General features: G+C 40.3%; 1 pseudogene; it reads left to right on the top strand.

Moving 5' to 3' along the window:
* Positions 1-424: 424 nt before the first annotated feature.
* Positions 425-768, top strand: LOC137660438 (histone H4-like; annotated as a pseudogene).
* Positions 769-23569: the final 22801 nt, after the last annotated feature.

The following is a 23569-nucleotide window of genomic DNA, read 5'->3' as shown; positions in this document are numbered from 1 at the left end:
AGAAATACTTAAGCCTGGCGCAGCAGCTTTTTACTGATTTGGCAAGTCTCCTGCTTTGAAGAGAAGACTCACACTTCTAGTCCCTGCCCCACCTTCCTTCCTCTGGTGCCTATGTTTCAGATTTTAGCAGCATCATAGTCTCCCTCCTGTCCTAGGAATGTATTTCCCCTACCAGGCTTTGATGGTGCTATTCAATTTAACAGATTTGCCTGGTGCACAGGATCACAGAGTTGAGGAGAGGCTATGATTTAGGGCAGGTGCCACAAGGTAAAACACATTAAGTGTGTCACTGCTACCTTAGCCCTTCCATCGCTGATCTCCGTGGGGTGCCAGGGTGCACATCTTCGTTTACCTGGAAAGATGAGGGTTTGGTGTTCCCTCACAGTTCACACCAGCTTTAACAACACATTTTCTGTCATTTAGCATGACCATTTCTATCTCCCTCACTGAGCCAGTGTTACTGGTCAAGATAGGTGATGCTAAAGGACTTGGGGAAAAAAGTACTAAATGACACCAAAAGGCTCTGCAAGATAACATCAAGAACATGACCAAGCCAGCTCCTTGTCATCTGTCTTGCATGCTGGATGTGAAACACATTTCAGGTGTCATTTGCAGAAACTCATGGTCTGGAAAGGTAATTTCAGAATGTGCTCCAGGCGGCTGTCACCTGTACAAAGCATACCAAATGGAAGATTGTGACTCCTATGGATACGCATAGTCTATGCCATCAAGTGTCAAGGTTGTGCCCTGTACAGATATGAAGGCTAAGCTGGTCCTCTAACCCCAAAGGTTTCTGTATTATCAGACCAAGGTTAGTAGGTTCTCCATCTCAGAAACCTTTTATCTGCCTACTTGGATCTTGGTTTCCCAATTCAAGGGATGTCTTTCCCTATAACCACTAGTCCTCCTATTCTATTAGTTCTCAGCACCTTAATCTTAACATAACTTCTATTTTTACTTATTCCTAATGGCATTGTCTGCACTTGCTAGGTTTGAATAACACATTATGAATGGAAGTATCTTCAATAAGCCATTTGGGAAACCTTGCACCAGATGTAAAACCTGCTGCAGTCAGTGGAAACATTTTCATGGCACTTCAGTTGACACTGGATCAGGCTTTGTGGAATTATATTTTAAAATTAAATGTCTATTTGAAAATTCAAGAAGCCACAAGGTTATATTGTAGGAGTTGCTGTTTATTTTACTAAAAAGTTAAATAACTTTTTCACTTTAAGACCAAGTATCTAATATAATTTGTACAGAGCACAACTGGTGTCCTGGTGATATCTCTGCCCCTTTGATTACACAGCCTGACCTTGCTGTCCTCATGCACCCAGATCTCCCATTATATCAGTGAGAATTTCACATAAGAGACCTCATAAAATAAAAACATTCTTGAATACATATGCCAATGTAATACTTTCGTTATAAAAATACTTTGATTTAAAAATCAGCCAAATAAATAAAAGTCTGGTTTTATAAGAGCAAACACTGAGGATTAATTTTATCTGTAAAGAAACTGAACAAGATCTTATATGGAATACAAGCTCTAGCTAATCCTCTCTGCAGTACACGTTAGCATTCTTGCCTTGTGTTTGCTTCTATGACTTATTGGATTTAGTATTATCCTAACTCCAGCCTACTGTACATAATACTTCCAGGCATGCTTTCCAAGATAACATACTCTAATGAAATAATTGCCGATGTATTTTCAGTATATGATATTTTCCTTTCTTTAAAATGATTGTAGTTGTTATTACATGATCTAATAACAAGATTGTCTTACACGGAATAACCTAAAAATAACTTCTTTGATTTTACAAAAATGGCATCCTAAAAAGTCTGAGTTTAATGATCTGAAGGTACAAAATCTTTTCCCAGCACTCATTCCCACTGTAGACAGGATTACTCAAAAGCCTTTTCTTTTCTGAAGGTCTCTTTCTTTGCAGCCACATCTCTTTAATGGTCTGATCCTGCAGTCCTGATGCAGTGTGTTGAAGGCTAGTTTGTGCTTTTTTGTCCTTTACTCTCAGATTTTTCCATGTCTTTCTTCCCTTCTTACATCTCTGCTAATGTTACCTGGGCATCATTCATGATTCTTATCAAAGACCGTTAATGATTTTCTAGTCAGGTAGAAAATTCTTTCTTTCTCTGACATCTTTGCCTTGTGTTTTAGGTTATGAAACTTTCCTTTGTTCATGTAGTAGTGAGTTCTATCCCATCAGATAAACCATTCTTCCTTACCACTGTAAACAACAATAATTCATGAAACCCAATTAAATTATGCAGGTTTAAAGGTATCAGCAGTGTCAGCCACGAGATGAAAAGAAATTAAATGCAAATGTATTTTTTTATATAGTGTTTTGTATTTTTCTCCCAGTCTTTGGGAATTTAAGGGAGCTAAGCATGTCAGAAAGTAGCAGAGAGTGGGAAAGTAGGGAGCGGTGTTTCTTGAAATAGGTGGCTTCAGCTTTTAGGGTTAAGAGCATATGAAGCAGGCTGAGGACACTTGGAGGGCAGAGCTGAAAGCATCAGATAAACTGAAAGCAAAATTGCTTCTGTTATCAACAGGAGTCACACCTGGTGCTTCCTCTATAAAACAGAACATGCCAAATAATCTGTTTTCTGTGTTTAAAAATGGTTTAATTTTTTCAGTAACAGAGAAAACAGCTAGTATTTTATATGGGTAGCAAATAAGTGACTGCAGTAGTAATCCGCTCTCAGAGCTGTTCATATATTTTGTAGGAACAGAACATATGTTGGACTCATAACATGACTTTGGAAACAGGTAATGATTTTTTCTTCGTTTGAAAAAAGAAGAAAAAATAAAACCAGAAGCTCAAGTTGACGTTTTACAGGTGTTTTCTTTCATTTTACACATAAGGGTTTTTGCTTGAGAACACTTGGATGTTTAAACAGTCTGTATGTTTTCTGGAAATTGAAGTATTTCCAAATCAAGTTGTTCAGAGATTCAAAGATACTATTGAAGCTGATTGGCGCCCCATTTTCTGCAAATGTAGGGGTAATGCCCTTGTGCTTATGATTTTCATGATTTGTGCTAAAGTTACTGTGGCATGGGAAAGGTATATTCCCACTGATGACACTTCTCATTTTACAGTAGGTGTTCATGGCTGCAACAGGAGAAGCTATACCCAGTTCACAGGAGTTTTCTCTATGCAAAAATTGTAGTAAATTACTTTTTTTAGGTCTGTACCCTTCCTTCATGGTCAAAGACATGAAAGGACTGGAGCATGCATACATCTTGTTCCTCATACTCATGCATAGCTGTATGTATGTCTCAGGTAACTTTACATATGGCCTTTTCCAGCCTGAAACACGAGGGGCAAGATGGGCTGGTCAGTGGGGCGGCTGCTCTGTTAACCAATTGCAGCCATAGCACCTACGTGCAGATTCAGAGGGGAGGTTGTGGTGCTGTATTTTAGGGCAGAGTTGTAGTATCTGATGGGGCTCTGAATTCAGCCGGCTCTTGGGGCACCAGGATGGGACAGGTGGCAGCACTATGTCATGCTTTAAAATCCAGCAGCTTGAGAGCTCTGCTAAAGCTCTGGCAGCATGACAGCATAACTCATTCTTCCTCGCTCTTTGAAGGCTGCAGGTACTTGACAGCACACGTACAACAGCACTGGCGACAGGACAAGGCAGAAGGGCTGTAGAGGGACAGCACCCACTACAATCCCCACAGGTGCTCAGTAAAATTCCTCTAGCCATTTGCATTGTGTTCCTTAAGGGAAGAAAGGATAGAAAAACACAAATGTCATCATAAATTTCATGTAAGATGTGCACCCACGTAGAGAGGTGTATGCTTCAGAGCAGGGGCTAGAAAGATGATACTATCAAGTGTTTCAAGCCCAGTAATCTTTCCCTGTGGATCACGTTGTATCCATGAAATGGAAAATGCCCATCATGGTAAAGGAGGCAAATAATAATTTACAATTCCATTGCAATTCTGAATGAATTTATAATTACTTTTTTTTTTCCAGTCATGTGGCTGGTTCAGGAGGGAAGTTTTCTGTAGATTAGCAGCATCACAATTTTGTACACCTTTCCATAGATAATCATTTATATATTAATTTCTCTGATTATGTATACTTTGTCTGCTAGAAGTAGCTCCCTATTCATTTTTTGCTTTCAGCTTCCTGAAAATAATGTCCTGTTGATAATATATGATGTCTATATAATCTGATGTTAGTTCATCAGTAGTCTTCTTGACATCTCCAGGTGAACATATACCTTCAGACTATTTTCACGTGAAACTTTGGTGTCAGTTATTTGTCTAGTTTACTGCCAACCCTTGATATGTAAATCTTATTTGTGAAACATCTGTCCTTCATCTCTCAGCTGCAGTCAAATAACATGGATCATCTGAAATAACTAAGCTTTCCTTACCTAGTTTATCAACAAAGAGCTGCAATGCTGTAGAGAGTTAGACAGTCTTTGTGCTGCCTTTCAAAACTTCAGTATTAACATAGCTAAATTGTCTTCCTTGATGGGTTATTATTCCTTTCAGATGCAGATCTGAACAGAAACTGGAAGGAATATAGTCTAGCTCTCACACTGATTTTCTTCTTGAATACTTCATACTCTATAAAAACGAACACTGATGTTCTTTGTGGTGTTCCTACAAGGGGATAAGTACAATTGGGTCATCCAAGAGCAGTAGATGGACCATGACATTACCTATTCAAACAGTAGCCTCTGTGTGTTTGCCAGCAAATCCTTTCTGTGCACAAGAAACCTACTGTTTTAGCAAGTTACACAAGAGATTTTGTCCTCAGATTTTGTTTAACAGTTTCTCTGAGAAGATTAATTTATTTGTGTGAATATTTGTAAAAAGGCCCAAAGAGATACAGGAAATCGTCTGTAGAGATGCTCATTGTTAGAAGAAGAGCGTGTTATTAACTTAATGTACTAATCAGCAGGAATATTCCACAAGTGCCCTTCTTGGTACACAACCACACAGTGAGCAACCAAAACAGCTAAATGGAAGGGCTATGTTCCTTACTAGGGAGGAGCTGCCTCCTTCTTTTGGCTAAGAGGTATAGTAGGATGCGAATAAAAGTACAACTCAAAGGCACCAAACCAGTAAAAGATCAGAGTGGGGTCCTCACGGTCAGGGATTCTGGAAGATTTTTAAGAGACCTTTTAGAAAGTGAAGCTTGGGCAAGAAAAAGTCCGTTACTATGTGTAAGGGAATATCATGCAAATAGTCAAAGTGGAGACCTAGTCTCAGGCTAATGAATGTCAAAGCAGCGTTATCTTCACCTCAATGCTATTGAACCTCTGGTCTCCTCCCCCGTAGATTTTTAATGGAGAAAAAAAAAGTTTTTCAACCAGGATAGACACTGCTGCTGCAGCTCCCCAGCTGTAGCACTCCTGTCCTGTCCAGCTCTGATCTGATTCAGTCAGGCACAGCTCTGCCCCTTATTACCCACCAAGGCTTTTCATGGTTGCTTAGTCTTGCCTTCTGCTATGTTCCAGCCCACCATTGCCCTCTGAGGTGTCTGATAACGAGGAGGAGGATTGCTCCTACGTCTCACAGCAAGATTCCCGTCAAACATGATCAAACACCATCGTTAGGGACTGATAAGCTATCACTTGCCTGCCATACACAGAGCAGGGCTCTGAGCCAAGAGCCTGCAGATCTCTGCTTTACCTCCCTGCCTGCCCTCGCTACGCTGCTGCCGTGTTGGGAGATGCGGTGGGTGGGCTGAGCCAACACCTGAGGGCTGTTGTCCCCAGCTCTGCTAGCCCTGGGGCAGCTGCCCTAGACTGAGTTTGCAGGGAGGTAGCCAACTGGAACTGGACTGATGGATGTGCTCGTGAAAACCCTACAGCTGTCAGCCAGCCATTCACCCTTCTCTCTGGTTTCTCTACCCTTGATATGTTTGGAGCAGCTGGTGGGGGCACAGAGCAAACAGCTGCAGATTTGCCTTTCTTTTCCATGGTGACCAGCTCGGGGAATATTCATCAGAGCAGGACTGGAAGGAGTACACCTCGAGAGCCCTCTTTCTCTTGCCTTCAATTCTCTGATACTGTCATCCTCACAGCTGACAATGTTCTTCTCCAGCAGCATTTCTTGGCATCCTGCTGATAAAATAGGAAAAAAAAGTACTGTCACATCTCTAGGATGTGATCTTATGAAGAAGAGGCAGAAGAGTACAATACCAACTACCTGGCATCAGAGAGTAATTAAAAACCACGACATTTGTTGTTTAAACCCTTGACTTTAAAAAGCTCCTTTTGGGGCAGAAAGCATTTATTTGTCCACTGTGTACCTGTGTGAGTGTGGGGAAGAATCAAGGGAAAGAAAAAATTCTGTAAAGAGGGGGGCAGCTTCCAACCCTGTATCTCTGCAGTGGGCTATGGATTATTTGTTGCAGAAGAGTAGCTGCTAACTCTGCTTTTAATACCTGAGATAATCGGAGTGCACCCTCCTGCCTTCATGCATCTGTTTCAAGGAGAGCATTTTTGAACTATTCAGTCTCTTTTTTAGTCATTGTCATTGTGACATCCCAGAGAGCATCTTGGTGAGCTGCAGGACTCTCAGTTTACAGGTGGAGGATCGCCGGGAAGCCAGGGGCTGCCAGCTCATCTGAGAAATAAACGCAAGGTAGCTATCAGACAGCTATGACTTGTAGCGGTATGTTCTTTTACACTGGTAACCTAGATGCTCATTATAGGGTCCTTTTACCTCCTATATTAAGATCATCATCCTTTTTACAAATGTAAAGTACTTTGATGTTCACTACCTACCTGGAAATCACTTGTAGTTTAAGATAATTGTAAATAAAAATATTTATTTACAACATAAAAATATAGTTTCAAATATTCATACAAAAGAAGGAAACAACAAGAAAGAACAACAGCAAAAGCAAAAATAGCTATTAATCTGTTGATGAAAAGTTGAAATCTGAAAAACCTCCTTCCTTTTATCCAGTGGACTTGCTGCAGAAGATTTCCCGAGCTGCATGGTCAAGGGCACTGCTTTTTTCTGCCTTATGTCTCAGACTGCGTTCAGCAGATTGCACCCTTTATGGTGAGGAATGCCACCATTTGGTGCCTATCTCTTTTTTTTTTTTTTTTTTTTTTGAGTTATGCAGGGCTCCCAGTCACATTTATACCTCTTTAGTGTATATTAATATGTACTTATCCAGGATGTAGGTCTTGAACCCTCCTGAGATACAGCGTCCCTTTGGCACATCAGGAGGTGTCCACTCTACTCCATAGGTCTATTAGCTGCAGCTTAACTCAGTGAGGAAAATCTTCTTGGCAGCCTTGTCACCCCCGGTCTCACTGTGAAATGTCTGGATCTACTGTGTCACATTTTTTGTATCACTTTTTAAACTGATGAACATATTTCATACCAACATTTAAGTGGGATTTTTTGCACACAGCTCATTACCAGGTGTTGACTGAGACCAGTTTAACCACTCTGAGATGAGAATACCTATAGGTTAACTCATCTCCTAAGTTAGGCTTTGAAGGACCCTGTTAACTCACTCTTTGGCCTGTGCCAACTTTGAAGTATTCTAGCTGCGGTTATGCATTTTAGACTGAACCACAGAAAACCAGCTATAACTTGTCTTCTGTATTATGTATGGTATCCTAATCAAAAGGAGAAAATAGTGAGAGGGACACAAAAAAATATTCTTAATATCACAAAGCTTTGAACCTTTCCAAATTATCATTGGTATATCTGTGTGCTAAGCCTTTATAGTTTTTTCATGTTTAAAGTCCATTTTTGAAATTATCTTCTGATGATTAAATGCATCCTAATATGAAACGGTCTTTAAAAAACACTCTAAATGTGTGTTAGTTTCAGACACTATAATTAGGTTCAGCAAATGCCAACATTTTTCAGCAGACATGATTATTTTTCTCCTTAAAACATAAGGAACTGAATTCAGTAAAGCTATGTAAATGCAACGTTTGATTTACATAGATGGAACATGCAGAAAGACTGATAGTACAAGGTGCTGAACCCTATCCATTCTTGACTTCAGCCAAGGCCACAAGATTAGACCTAGGGTTGGTGAAAAAAATCCCACTAATTTCTCTAGTCAAATTAGCATTATCAACTGCTATGTTGTCCTTGAATTTGACAGAAATATGTTGTTAATGGTAAGGAAAAGTGTTTTTGAAATGACAAAGATGTTGAGAAATGGACAAATGCATAGTCTCCAGTTAACACCAAGTTCAATGGGAGCATTTGAAAAATGTTATGCAGATTAGTCTTGGTGTACTATGCATAATTGCTAATTCTTTTTTCCAAGATAGCTCATTTATGTCATTTTCCAATAATCTTAGGTCATTCACTTTAAAGGGTTTAGCTTTGCTCGCTTTGAAGGCAATGACAGAACCCCTACTGATTTTGAGGTTAAAATCTAAGAATCCTGAAAGAGTGGTTTATAGTTAGCACCAACTTGTGTGGCTTTCTCTTCTTCTTAGAATTTACAGCATTGCGTGGCAATCCTTAGGGATTTCAACAATGTATTTTGACTAAAGGGTGAAGGAAATAACTTACTACTCATGCAGTTTGCCCTCTGCCAGGATGGCAAGGTGATGAATAATACTTCTTTCTCAAGGAAAACTCTGCTATAAATGAAAGCAAAAAAAGCCTTATAAATTGGTTGGAATGATGTAATTTACTCTGCTGGATAATTCTTCTTTATAGACATGTTTTACCCCATTATGTTTGTGCATTTCTTTTTTGTTACCTTCTCAAGTGTCCCTTGCTATTTGAAATAAAAGATAATTACTATTGTATTTCCATGAAAAGAATATTAGAATAGTAACTACTTTTCTAATACAGTATTTGATTGAAAGAAGGAAGTGTTAATTTGAGAGCAAAGAAATTAATCTTCTGTTTGTTATGAACAGCCAGCCATTCCAGTAAGAAAAGAAATGCATTGTTCTGTAAGAATAGGTGCCACAGGTTTTCAAACCATTGGGGAATGAAATATAACATGAAGTACGTTATTACAACATAGAAAAACTGGGTTCCAGCTATCCGAATTTTCGCTAAATTTAGGTAGTGTGCTGACATTTATTGCTGCTCTAGTAGTATGTGCAGTAACTGTACAAATCTGCCTTACTCTTTGCTTGTTCATGTGTAAATCAGCTGCTCGCTGAGTTGAGGAATTTTGTCTTTATTTTTCATGTTTATACAAAACACAGAAATCTGACCTGAATATTTAATTTATTTCTGATTGGAACAACTGATTACCAAGGCATCTTGTATTTATTCATTAATCCTCAGCACTCTCTATACTGTTCTCAGTCTGTGTTTGGGGAACCCTCTCTTTTTCTGTTCTTACTTACTGGCATCTCAGCTGGGACGTGTCCACTGTCCACATGAGCGAAGTTCTTTTCCACCATCTTTCTGACTGCCTTTGTTTATAACCTTGCTGACTGCCCTTAATTTGACCTCAGATAATTTTATTAAGATTATATTGTTTTACTGCTTTCTCGGTGTTGCTTGGACATCCCTATAAATTGGTGCCTTTAATAATCATCTTACCATGCCTCTTATTTCCTAGCTTCTTATATACCTCTCTCATTCCCTATCTTCTTCCCCTAAAGCTGCCTAATTCTTGTCAGCTCCTTATTTATTCTCTGCTAATTTGAGAATGAGATGTAACTCTATTATGTTCATGCTGAGTGCAGTAAATTTTACATCTCTCTCTTTTTCACTGAGTTTATCTGTAGTAAGGGGAAAACCGGGGGAGGCGCGCTCGCAGGTGCTGGGGAACGGTCCGGAGTAAACTTTGCGATCTCAATGTGAGTATGGAAGCTTCTCGTTTATTAACAAAGAAAGCAGTGGTTATATAGACTATGCATATGTTAATCACGCGCCCCGATCGCACTTGTGATTGGTCCATAGGTTTACATATTCAGAGCCGTGACCGCCCCCTCCCCTCCCGGACGTAGTTTTGCTTCCCGCGAAGCAGGCACCACGAGGTTCTTTGTTCTGCTCCGTGCAAGGGGAGTGCAAGGTCGCTAGCTCTGGGCTTAACCCTTGCTCAAAGCCTGGGTTGCTCAGACTGCTCAGTGACTGACACAGGATCGTGCCCCTTCTCACTCAACCAAACCTCTACAATTCCCCCTTCTTGTTTGTGAGCAAGCCAGGCCTGATTCACAAGTTTCATTAACGCTTTCTGCAAACAAGAAAATAAACATGGTAACATTAACAATATAACTGCAATCACAAGAACTCCTGTAAGAACCATTTTTACCAGTTCCATCACCCATCCGATTTCTCGGGGAGGTGTGGTTTTACTGATCGGCTCGGCACCCAAAGTGGTCCCTGGTCAGTGGCCACGCACATATATCCCCGGCCACTAAGGATCACTGGCACCGGTCCTTTCCACTCCCCTGTAGCAGGTTCCCGATAAATCACCTGTTTGTTATTAAATTTCAACTGCTGGTGATGTACAACAACCGGTGGTTCTTCTCGGTCCCCTGTTAAACACAGAAAATTCAAAGTAAACAACACTTTATGCAACCGCGATGTTGGATCAGTATCTACCTCCTTCTGTCTCCTTAAATATTCCTTTATGGTTCTATGGGTGCGTTCGATGATCCCTTAACCTGTCGGGGAGTGTGGTATACCAGTAACATGTTTCACTCCCCAGCGTGTTAAAAATACACGAAACTTTTGGCTGGTGTATGCTGGCCCATTATCTGTTTTGATCTGTTCTGGCACCCCCATAATGGCAAAACACGCCAACAAATGTTTACAAACCTGTTGCGCCTTTTCTCCGGACATTGCAGATGCCCAGATTAACCTCGAGAAGGTATCTACTGTGACATGTACATATTTTTGTCTCCCAAACTCTGGAATATGTGTTACATCCATCTGCCATAGCTCAAGTGCTGCCAAGCCCTTCGGGTTTACACTAATACCAATGCCTGGTCCCTGAGCCCCACACCTCGGACATGCCTGAACAATAGATTTTACCTCATTTTCTGTTATTCCAACACCCAAAAAGATTCATCTTTATTGTGGCATTTGTAGTGGCATTGGTTGTAGCCCTGGGGGAGTTCCCCCTTTTTGTTTTGCCACTGACAAATGACACCACAAACCATATTTTCACTGTTAATTACAAGCAGAGACACAGGTAGTTCACGAATGCGTCGCGACGACCATGCAGTTTGTAATTTGGCGATGACTGACCGCAACGCGCTTTGTTGAGTCTCAGACAGCTGTATGGTGTCAGCAGGGTGTGATCGTCGCAGCAGTTCGGTGAGGGGGGCAATCTCGGTGTTCGAGATACCAACACAGTTACATAGCTCCACCTTTTGAGGTCGGATTTGAGCATCCGAAATTGTCCATCCTAAGTATTTCCAGGGATCAGTTCATTGAATCTTTTCTGGTGCAATCATGAGACCTTTCTCCGCCAATGTTGTTGTTAGTTTGTGGAGACTTTCTTCTGAAAAAGGATCGGTCTGACATAACAAAATATCATCCATATAATGATAGATGATAGTCTGTGGCCATAGCTGGCGCAATGGTTTCAGTGCCCATGCCACATAAAGCTGACATAACGTAGGTGAATTTTTCATGCCCTGCGGTAGAACTACCCATTCATACCTTTGAGCTGGTTCCGCTTTGTTGATAACAGGAACAGAAAAGGCAAACTTCATGGTGTCCTGAGGATGTAAAGATATGGTGAAAAAACAGTCCTTCAAGTCTACAATCAATATATGCCATCCTGCTGGTAACATGTTAGGTGACGGAATACCTGGTTGCAATGCTCCCATTGCTTGCATTTGCTCATTAATTTTTCGTAAATCATGTAATAATCTCCACTTTCCACTTTTCTTAGGGATGACAAAAATGGGTGTATTCCAAGGACTAACTGAGGGTTTGATATGTCCTGCTTTTAACTGTTCCTCCACCAGTCCCTTAGTAATCTGCAGTCGCTCTTCAGTCATAGGCCACCTCAAAGCAGTTGTAACATTAGGTTGGTAAATTTAAATACTGTGTCTCCCTGTTGGATATACACACAATCTTTACACCCAAACATTAATGCATACAAAGCAACAAGGCATTGTTGAATAAATCAGCAACAAGTTAATTACTGCAACTTAGGCCCTATAACCAATTACACATGACTAAAATTACTTCCCACATTCACATCCACAGTACTCCTCCGCCATTTAACATCTCAACCAAAACCTTACACATGTAAAACATTCACTAACAGGCAAAAAAGGTACTAAACCTGTATATTTGGTATAGCTACAGCGTCTGATTTTACTCCATACTGGGTAACTGCAGCTTTTGTTTGTTAAAGAATTTTCCAATCACGTGATTCCCATGCTGGGAATCGAACCCGGGCCGCCGGGGTGAAAACCGAGAAAGCTAGCAGATAGACCACTTTCGCAACGGCGCTCGGCGATCTTGATTGACAGGGCCAAGGCGGGAGGGACGGGTACTCCGGCGGCGCGGAGGGGAGGGACCGGCCCCCCCTCTCCGGAGGCAGCTGAGCAGGGTGAGGGGCTGACCACCCCTCCCCCTCCTGTTTCCGCTCCCTTTGCCATGCGGTCTTAGGAGCGCCACGTGGTTCTTTGTTCGCAGCCTCCTCCTGTAAATTCTTACTGCGCCATTTCTCCCGGGAGTTCGCCGCTTCTACCGCCGTACGGATCTCAGTGATAGGTAGTTTTTTCGTCGCTGACATGCCCTTAACTGCCGGTAACCCGAAGAAACGAGCCAGAACCCCAGGTTTTTCTGTTTTAGCGGGGGGGTTGGGCTCCGGCGGTGCCGGCCGCATCTCAGCAGCCGCGCGGGCGACCTCTCTTTCTGCCCTCATAGTTTTTAAAGTCTCTATCACTTCTTGCCAGAGTCCACACACCTCCTTAATCTCTTTTTCCTCGGGGTCCCTCTCAACAGTCTTTTCCCACATAATGTCTCCCACTTCTCTCCATTCCTCCACAGAAAATACAAGCACTGTGTCTTTAAAATGTCCCCAGCGCTGGCCCAACTTTATCAGCTTAATTAGCTGTTTCTCCGCTGTCTTGCTCCCTCTCTTAGAGAAGATATATGCAATCAGCACGACTGCAGCTTCTATCTCCATGGCTGCCCTTTTTCCAGTGTCTTCTCTGCCCTTTTGACCTGAACAGCACCTGAACCCTGAGAGCTGGGTGGCCAACCCTTCCAGTGTCTGTTCTGCCCTTTTGACCCGAACATCACCGCTCCCAGCCGTCTTTTTCCCAACACTTCCTTTTCGCTGCTTACTGCAGTCTCGGAGAGAGCACGCCGAAGGGAACCATCCTCTGCTACCAGTTGTAGTACGGGGAAAACCGGGGGAGGCGCGCTCGCAGGTGCTGGGGAACGGTCCGGAGTAAACTTTGCGATCTCAATGTGAGTATGGAAGCTTCTCGTTTATTAACAAAGAAAGCAGTGGTTATATAGACTATGCATATGTTAATCACGCGCCCCGATCGCACTTGTGATTGGTCCATAGGTTTACATATTCAGAGCCGTGACCGCCCCCTCCCCTCCCGGACGTAGTTTTGCTTCCCGCGAAGCAGGCACCACGAGGTTCTTTGTTCTGCTCCGTGCAAGGGGAGTGCAAGGTCGCTAGCTCTGGGCTTAACCCTTGCTCAAAGCCTGGGTTGCTCAGACTGCTCAGTGACTGACACAGGATCGTGCCCCTTCTCACTCAACCAAACCTCTACATTTATCTACTTGTCTATGTCATCTTCAAGCTACATCATGGTATCTTATATCATGTCAAAAGTTCTTATCATCATACATACCCTTTGATTTGATTATCATTCTCATCAGTTCAGACTCTCACCTGGTCTCTGTGGGCAGAATGATGAATTCCTTAAGCGCTGATGCAGAGAAAGGAAAAAGAGAAAATAAATAAATAAATAAATATTTCCATCAGAGACTGGAGAAGGTGCAGAATCAGAGTGACTGTCCCAGCTGTGTGTAGCTATGCTGTGCACATCTGGCAGCATTGTCAATTTATTAAATGTGACATTCATTTTTCCACATCTTGCACCCCTTCTGTCCCTAAGTCCCATTTCTGCTCTGGTGCTTCATTCATAATAAAAAACTGGGAGCCAAGTATGCATTAACAAGTTGTGCCAAGTTACATGAAGAATGAGTGCAGAAAAGCTCTGAAAAAGAAGTAATATTGTATTTAGAATGAGATAAAAAGGACCGTAGAAAGATCAGAAGATAAAATAGGTCTTGGGTAGCCTTTTTTGCCTAATTTTAATCTTTGCTTTTCAAATTATTGTTTACATAATTTAATAATATCCTATTTTGATTATTGTGTTTATATTAAACTATTATTTACAACATAATTGTCAGTACAATAAAAGCGGTCCAATGTTCATCTTATATCTACGGAACTCAGCATCTTGTAATTTCTGTTAAAACTTAGATCTAAGATTTATTCTATTCTTGGTCTATAGCACTTGCATATGGTGCAAGTATTTTGGTTTTGGTTGGTTTTTTGGATGTCATCATTGGCTAATTTAAAATACTGTCCCTTCACCACCCCTTTCAAATCTTCAACATCAATTCTTTCTTTTTTTTTTTTCGTTGGAACACCTGCTATTAGAGTTGTCTCTGAGATTACCAACTGCCACACCATCCTCTGTGCTGTCCTGCAGTCCCAGAAGAGTCTGATTCTATCACTTCCTTCTTCAGCTTTCTCAGCTGTCCAAGTTATTTTTTTCTAAATTAGGAACACTTTCTATCTGAACTTCTTCTGTAGTCCTTCCAAGTTTTCTCTACTTATACTTCAAGATTTACATTGTTGTAGTAACATTTGCCCCAATAAAGGATACACAAGTTGTTCTATTCTTGGCTTTTTATCCATCCTCTAGTGCGGTCATTATTTGTCTCCTGGTTTTAAAACTATCAAACCAATCAGAAAAGAAAAAAAGTTAGGGATACAATGCAGTGAGTCATGGCATTTGCTAATTATCGGGAGGATAACAATACACTTTTCATGTTGAACTGAATTCCTGTCTTTGTCTACTTCTTTCCTGATTATTATAAACTTTAAAAAAATCTATCTGATCATATGATCACTCTTTACATGGAAATTCATGGTTGTTTTTTCATTTTTTTTCTTCTGTCTGATAGTTGTAATGGCTGTCATGTTTTTCTGCTTATCATTTTAGCATGTGTCTTGATAGTTTCTTTTCAGTCTTATAAGGGACTTTTCATACAAAAAGTCTGCAGCTCCTCTCTGTGACATCCTTACATCAAGTCTAGTAAGAAATCTAGTTTAAAAAAACATATAGAGAGATTGTAATGAAGAAATTCATTAACGAGTCACTACCAGTGCCAAAGATAGGACTAACCATATATGAGACTATTGGGATTTCTTTCTTGTATGTGGCTTGTTGTTACTCTGTTCTGGGCTCTTCCAGCACAAGTGATAGCTTCTTCATCTTGTCCAGTTAAGGAACTGCTAAAGAGGTCTATATACAGCCTAAAAATGGTCATTTTGGGTGTGTGTGAGAAAGCAAGTAGTACTCTGAAATGGCACGTAACTTCTACTGGTAATTTTGCAAACTTCATCAGTACTGGGTAATAATGTCCTGTGATTTTAATCCACTGTTTCCAGTCCATTAAAAAATAATTACAGATTAGTCCACCCATATACATTCAGTTATAACAGTAAGTGGAGAAGAACAAAATGGATTTTTTCACTTTTCTTGTTCTGTAGGATTTTGATCCAGTGGTAGAAGAATGGGAGGAAGATCACCTACTTCCTGAGAAATCAAGGCATTTCTAGTGAAATGGGAAAGGAGGAAAGTGTGCAAAGGTTGGAGGAAAAGGAAAAGTCATCTGGTTCTTTAGGGGTCAACCACACTCTGAGTGAGTGATTGATTAGATTTGGTTTGTTGCTACTATCTATGCAGCAAACCTTGCATCCATCTTACAGGTCAGTTCATCTGAAAATTTACTCAGAAAAACTGCTGTGTTTTGTTCTGCTGTGATACACGTAGAGAAAATTAGTATAGAGTCCTTCTTGCTAAGTATCTACATCTGCTATGCCTCATCCCTAGCTTCCTGACGAGCATACAACTACCAGATGTTATCTGGAAAGTGACTTGTTGGCAGCTGGATAGCATGGCCAAGAATTGATTGCTAAGCAGCATCACTTGTCAAAATAGATGAGCAATGTTAATGTTACTCTGCATTCCATTTTTTTGTCTGCAGTCTTAAACCCATAAGTAATGCAATGAAATTGTAACATCTGAAGGAATATAGCAAGCTTTGTTGCACTGAATGAAAATGGCATAAACAGGGAGCATCTGTTATGTTTTTAAAACTGGTAGTTACAGTGTTTTTCTCATTGTTCAAATTGCTTTCAGGTAGTTCTGCATTTCTCTATCAAATCTTACATTTATAGGTGAATTATAAAATACTAAGATGATAAAAATACTAGATGCTCAGTTGTTTGCGACATCAGAAGACATGGGAAGAGTGATAAAATATTTACATGACATGAATACAATACAGCATGTCAGTTCTTGGCAGCAAGACCTTATTTTAAGCAGTGTTTTTGTTTACTAGGTTATTGTAGGAAATATTTCATAGGTGCTTTTTCTAAGACAAGCTTTGAGCCTTGGAAATTGAGATGTGGAAGCAGTGTCTGCTCTGAGATGATGATCTGTAAATGTGTGTTTATCTTAAGACAAATAGCTATCCTAGTGTTGGCTGACCAGTTCCAAGATTATATTTAAAAAATCTGTAATTTCGCTGAATGCTGGATTTGTACATAACATGAAAGCAGCTGTTTTCTTTCTACAGGGAGAGGTGGCAAGGAATTTTTCCAGAAAAGCAAAATGTATCTTGTTTTCTGTCCTTGACTCTGTTTTTGGTAAGCTGGACAAAATCAAATTCATTAATATTAAGTGTTTTATCACCAGGTTTAATACCAGCTCAGTCTTTGTCCCCCAGTCCAAGTACACATGTGCCTCTTTTTAAACTTAAACACTGGAGTAGTCGTCTTGAAACCAGTGGGGCTGTGAGTGAAAGTGTGCCTATATGTTCCCTGATGTTCAGGGAAAGCAGTTTTACAATGCACTTAGAGCTTGTCCATAGTTTACATAGTTGGATTCTAAGTGTCATTCATATCTCTTTTTTTTTTCCTCAGAATTCCTTTTTCATTGCTGGAGTTCAGTCAGGAGAAAATATCTAACATGATTAATAACACTTTTCTTGTAAATAAGCAAATTGTACAATTTGCTTTGTAAAATCACTGACAACAAAATATTCCCTCCTTTGGACTCATCTCAGAATCCTAAATCTTTCTTTTTGTTCTCACACCTGGAACCTTTGCTTATGACATGGTCATCAGCTGCCATGAGTACTGCAATTTCTTCTCTGTCTCTTCTTTCTTTGCTTTCCAGCCTAGCAAAAGGTTGCAGTGGAAATCATGTGTCTTTCTAATAGGTGGACCAGATTTGTTCCTCTTCAGTGTTCCTATTCTGGCTTTCTTTTCCCTTAAGTTTAGCTGCAATTTCTCTTCAAGGTCCATCCTGTCTCTGTAGTAGCATTTATCCCTTGTTCTCACTTCTCTTCATTCTCCATTTCATTCCCTTTACTCTGCCTGCTGTTTTCATTTTAACTTTTCTCTGGGACCTTTCCTCCCTCCTCATTTTTGTGCTTCTGTAATGCTGCCCTTCAACATGCGTCAAAACTTCCTGCTGACAGCAATATACAGTGCTGTTTTCTCTCCATTTAAACTTTCACTTCTTTTGCAAAGCCCACTAATGATAATTACCCATGCAATAAAACTAAATATTTTATATAATAAAAATTTTTAAAAAGCAAATGTGATATTCTAAAATGAAAGGCCTTTTGAGGTAGCCATCTGACAGGTGTCACCACTTGAAAAGTTGGTGCCTGCCTTTCTTTCACCTGCAGGCTGTCATTCATCCTTGAGCAGATAACCACATATTTTTGGCACACGGGCTCCCAGAGAAGGGGAGAGGCCACAGTGCCCTGCTGCAGGTGGGTACATGCCGCCCCAAGGACTTGCACAGTCCAAAGAGCCAGCTAGAAGGTGCAATCCCCAGCGACGGCATAGCGTTCCAGACCCTCCCTTATCAAACAGCCCCACATGCTTCTCTGCTTACACAGACTAGTGCATGTTAGGAGAGACGAAATTGGAGACATGTTAGCCATATAGACAGCAGGACTCTGTTCCCAGTTAGTCTGATGTAAATATGTGTTCAAGAGTTTATCCTGTACCTTGATACTCTCTGTACGGGACTATGCTTCTCTCCCATTCCTTGCAGGATGGAGTATGCAGTCTAACCTGTCACATAAATGCTACTATATTCAACCATCCTAAATTTTCACTATGGAAATTCAATAGATGAACGCATATTTTACAATCTGAAATGAGACAGAACCAAATACTTTTTCTGCCATATTTTTTTTCAAGCCAAAATCAGAAATGTTTCCTCTTCCTTTTATCTCTGTCTTCAGAAAAGCGTCTTTTGTCCGTTGCTTCCATTCACCAGTGTTTACCAAGCGTCCTCCTGGTTTTAGCCAGAGTGTGTTGCTGGAAGAGTGATGTTATTAGACATGACAGTCTGTTGGCCTGACAGTACCACCAGAGATGGAGTTGTCAGGAATGTCTCCACCAAAAAGTATTGCTCAAAGGGCTTTTTGTCAGATTGCTTGACACTTGCTCATGAACTATGACTGACATTGCCTCTTAAAACACTCTGTATGTTTATTTTATAAGCCATATGGCCCAAACTGGCCTATTCTTATATACATGTGAAAGAAAGTCTGGATAAATTTAATTACTTTGGACTTCTGAGTTTTACAGTAAAAAGTTTCCATGGTAATGTAATTACTGTATGGTGTTTTATATAATTTATCCTTATTTCTCCTGGTTATTTCTAGATTTTTTTTTTCTCTTTCTTTTGAAAAAATGATGTTTTCAGGAAAAAAAACCCACCTAAATAATTAGTGCTGCAAAACTATTGTTGTACATATTATGCCTAAAACCAGATTTGAAATATGTGGCTGTTAGGAGCTGAGAGATTTCACCTAAGGGTTTTGCTAATAGATCACTGGAAGCCTGTGGATATATATGTTTCTGCTCTTCTGGGAACTTTGCAGAATAGTTAATAGAATCTGAATTAGTAATCCTCACTAATGAGTTAGACCCTTTTCCCTTTGTAGTGCCTTTAACACTTCGTACCTGTTAAAAATGGTATGTATACAAAACAGTAGGTAAGAACCTTTCAGATGAATAAAAGATTTAAATATGGCTGGGCTATCAGTTTCCCTTTACAAGAGTTCTCACTCAGTGAAGTGATGACTGTGGTAAGCATGACACATGGTAAGCAAACGTAAATCTTCTCTGAGCATAGTTCTCTTAAATTATTCTTTGATTTTATAAAAATATTTTACTGTAGTTCTGCTGTAGGTTTCCTGAAGAAATAGTAGCCAAATTCCCAGGTGACTGTTCTTGGAAAAGTAATGCAGGAATTGTGCTCAGAGGATGATGCAGGCTGGGTGTTTAAAATACAATGCAGGTCTGCCTTTTGTGTGCCCTTAATCCGAAACCGGGTAATGCGTCAGTGTACATTGACTTGTTATTCCGCAGTTTGATAAATAATTGTATGGACTTGTTCTTAGTGATGCATTTTCTTAGGCATTTTTTCTTACAATCAGTGGTTAAAATATCATTAGATAACATGCACATAACCATCATAGAAACTATGCAGAGTTTGCAGTTTCTTTCTTCTGACATAAATATTTCACCTGTGAAAAAGGTGCAATGTAATACAAAGAAATGACAAAACAGGAACATATCAAGGAATGTACAGCACGTTTCTTAGCTCAATTTAAATGAATCCATGCATAAACCAGGAGAGTCTGAAGATGGCTGTGAGCTCTATCCTGATTTTTACCTTACAACATAATGAAAAATGATCTGTGATGCTAAAAGGTGGTTATTTTTGGCAACCTATATCAATTTCCTATTCACACAGCAACTGGTGGCAACTAAAAATAATCCTCTTTTAGTACAGGCTAAGAATATGGTCACATTTGGCACAGGAACAACATGCACAAATAAAATTTAAGGTCCCTTGTTCTGCTATTTCATTCGAGCCCACACATCAAGCTTAGTTTGCTGCCATTTGAAAGCTATTGAAAAGCCATTAACTGGCAGGACTGCGAGAGCCGCAGTGCAGCAGCACACCTCAGTGCTGGAAGAATGTGGCTGCAAGTGCACACCAATTAAATCTTTCTGTTCCTGGGGATGTGGGATTAGGAGCGGTGTCAATCAATTGTGCTACAATAGCACGTGCAGTAGTCATGGTTCAAGATGCGCAGAGGTTTATCGTAACTCCAGCAGTCGGATGAGGATGACTTGGAAGCCTCTGCAAGATCCTGGAACAGAAACTACGTTAAATAATGTATTCTGAGGTATACTGGATACCTGAGGAAGGGCTTTAAATAATGCATTTTCTGGGCATGACAGTCGTAGCAGAAGAGAATGCTGAAACCTGTAGCAAGACTACAGCCTGAGATGAAAGAATGTCTCATTACCATTTTATCAAATGCTGTAAGTAACAAAATGGTTGTTTTGATTTTAAAGCTGTCTTTTTATTTTCTGAGGTGTGTCTTTTCAATGCATATGCAAGAAGTCAAAGGCAGATGCTGCATGATGTCAACGTGGTAGTCGGGAAGGGGAGTTGTTACTTTGCATGTGAATATGCAGGCAGAGCACAGTGTTTCTTTTTCTCCTCTGTTCAGGGACAACTTCATTGTGTGTGCGATAAAGCTCTCATTCTGAAGTTCATACTCATCAGCTTTTAAAACTTGTGTTTAAATTAATCACCGAAGAAAATAATATCCAAAAAGAAGAAACATGTCATTCATAGCATTATGTTAAAGATGCCTGTAAGGACAACCTTGGACATGGCTCTTACACTTTACAAGGGTAATACAAATGAGAATAGCTTCATAATTATTAGCACATCTCATCATCTATTGTAGATAAAACGCTTGTATCCCCTCCTTATCAGAATAATTAGCTATTTTGTGTGACAGACTTAAAAAAAAAATGAACATTTAACCTTGAACCATGCAAGCTGCCTCCTTAAAGACCGAAATGAGGATCTATGCTAAATATATTGACTCAATGCAGAGCAAATTCCTAGCAGCATTTTTTTTTTTTTTTTGGTCTGCCTATCAAGGCTGGTTGTCATCCTAGCTGCACATTTTTTTGGTTTTGCCTTTTAAAGCATCCAGGGTTGGAGTGGAAATTGCTGGTTTTACATCAGATAAATGAATTATTGTTTAGATACTTGCTTTGGACAGCCAGAAGTAGTTTGTTAGCTGTGGGTATTTTTTACTGAAGGACTTAGAAAACTTCAGACTTCTGGTGATTATGTCACTGTTTTTACATGACAAATAGCAGATTGCTGTAAAAGGTTTTCTCCCCAGATTGTGGTCTTTGATGACTTAAGTGTACCAAGGACCTTTCTGAAACTATTTTTAAAATACTGTGTTACAGTTAAGAAATGGGTAATGTGTTTCTTTTGATGTTTTAATACAAAATCAAGGTATTTTAGTAATTCAAGGAAAAATGATTTACGAGGGTTTCCTCTTGTCTGGATTCAGTGGAACTTGTGTATGGAACTGCTTTTAAAACTGGTGGGAGTTACAAACATAAATGCCCTGTTCAGGCAGAGAAGCACAGATTAGTTTTACTGCGGAGTTTTAAAGGTGCATTCTAAGAATAAGTCTTTGAGCTTGTCAAGAGACTTGATAAATGCAAATGAGGAATTTGTGGCATAATAACTATCTTGAATATGTCAGAAAACTACTGTTTGGTCTTTATTCACTTTGGAATTACTTTATTAAAGTGAAACTGTAGCAAATGTATAGGGCTGTGTGTGTTCAATAGCATATTAAATATGTAACTCTACAATGAAACTATAGGTTCCTTAATTATAAAGAGATCAGGATGACCATGAAGTTCTCTCATTAAAAGGAAGCAAATGACAACTACTTGTGATGTTCATTGCATTGGTTAGAGGGCAGGGATGAAGGACTACAACACAGCGGATGGAAAGGTGAATGTACAGCATTAGTTTTGGCAATATTATTTATCATAGAATCATAGAATCGTCTTGGTTGGAAAGGACCTTTAAGATCATCAAGTCCAACCATTAACCTAGTACTGCTAAGTCCAGCACTAAACCATTCATAGAATCATAGAATGGTTTGGGTTGGAAGGGACCTTAAAGATCATCTAGTTCCAACCCCCCTGCCATAGGTAGGGACACCTTTCCACTAGAACAGGTTGCCCAGAGCTTCATCCAACCTGCGCTTTTCCTTCCAAATAATGTGCTTTAGGAGAGAATGGGTGCTGGCTGGTGCCTGCCAGAAGGGCTTTTTACTGCCTGTGCTTCTCCATACAGAACTGGCAAATGTGCTTCCATCTCTACCTGTAATTGGAGAAGGAGAAACACTTCCTCTGTGATCCTCCCCTGAGCATTACCATTTGACTTAACATGCCAGTAGTGTTGCTGATGTTTGTGTTTGGCAGGCAGCTGGGATCAAATACGGGCCAGGGTTGCGTGCAGGGTGGCAGCACCAGTGATGTTCTGAGATCTGCTAAGAGCAGCTGAACCTCACAGGGGCTGGGATGTGACTCTTCACACCCTGCTTTGTTTTTAATCCATTTCACTGATGATTTCTGTATCAGAAGGAAAAGACATTGAACCAGAGGAAGTGTGTTTGCAGAGCACTGTCACTTGGTCTACTTTGGGGAGAGGGAAAGTTCTAAAAGATATAAATTAATGGCACTTTAAAGCTGGTATTTTATGAACTGTAGCGCTATGTGCCTGGCTTTTGCATGTGTTTGCACTTTTTAAGTGTGGAGATCTGAGCTGAGAAGGGCTATAGCTATTCTCCTACTGCATTAGTACAATTTTACTAATAGTCTTGCTTTTTTTCAGTGCACTGCTCCCATTAGGAGGCTGTGAAAATGAGACCTACTGTCACCATCTTGTCATAGGATCTTTCAAGATCCAGCCTGGGGAGGTCTCTGGTCCACCCTCCTGCTGTAAGCACAGGCAGCTGTGTGGTCAGACCAGATTGTATGGGGCCATGCCCAGTGAGGTCTTTCATCCCAGTAATACTCTGGAATAAAGCCTACTGCAGCCGTCATATTGTCTTCAGCTTGCATCTGCAGCATTTAAAACACAGGCTGTACATGTGTGTGCCTGTTTGAGCAGCTCATGTTGTCACTACTAGTGCCCATCTCCTTTTTGCAGCCAAGTATCGTTGCTGCTGAGAGCTGGCCCTGTCTGTGCTTGTCCTTGGCAATCAGCTAGCGTAAGCTATTTAGAAGAGAGAACAGTGGTACGTAGGAGAGTACCACATGTTATCTGCCAGCTGCTGGGTACCATTTTATCTCGATGATTTGTGTGACAGACTGTACAAATGAACGTAATTTTGGAAATTAGGCAGCACCTTGCTGCTACCTTCTCTCTCTTGCATATACAGTTACAATATAAATGT

This window comes from Nyctibius grandis, chromosome 2, assembly GCF_013368605.1.
Source record: "Nyctibius grandis isolate bNycGra1 chromosome 2, bNycGra1.pri, whole genome shotgun sequence".
NCBI lineage: Eukaryota > Metazoa > Chordata > Aves > Nyctibiiformes > Nyctibiidae > Nyctibius > Nyctibius grandis.
This window is presented reverse-complemented; position numbering and strand designations above follow the sequence as displayed.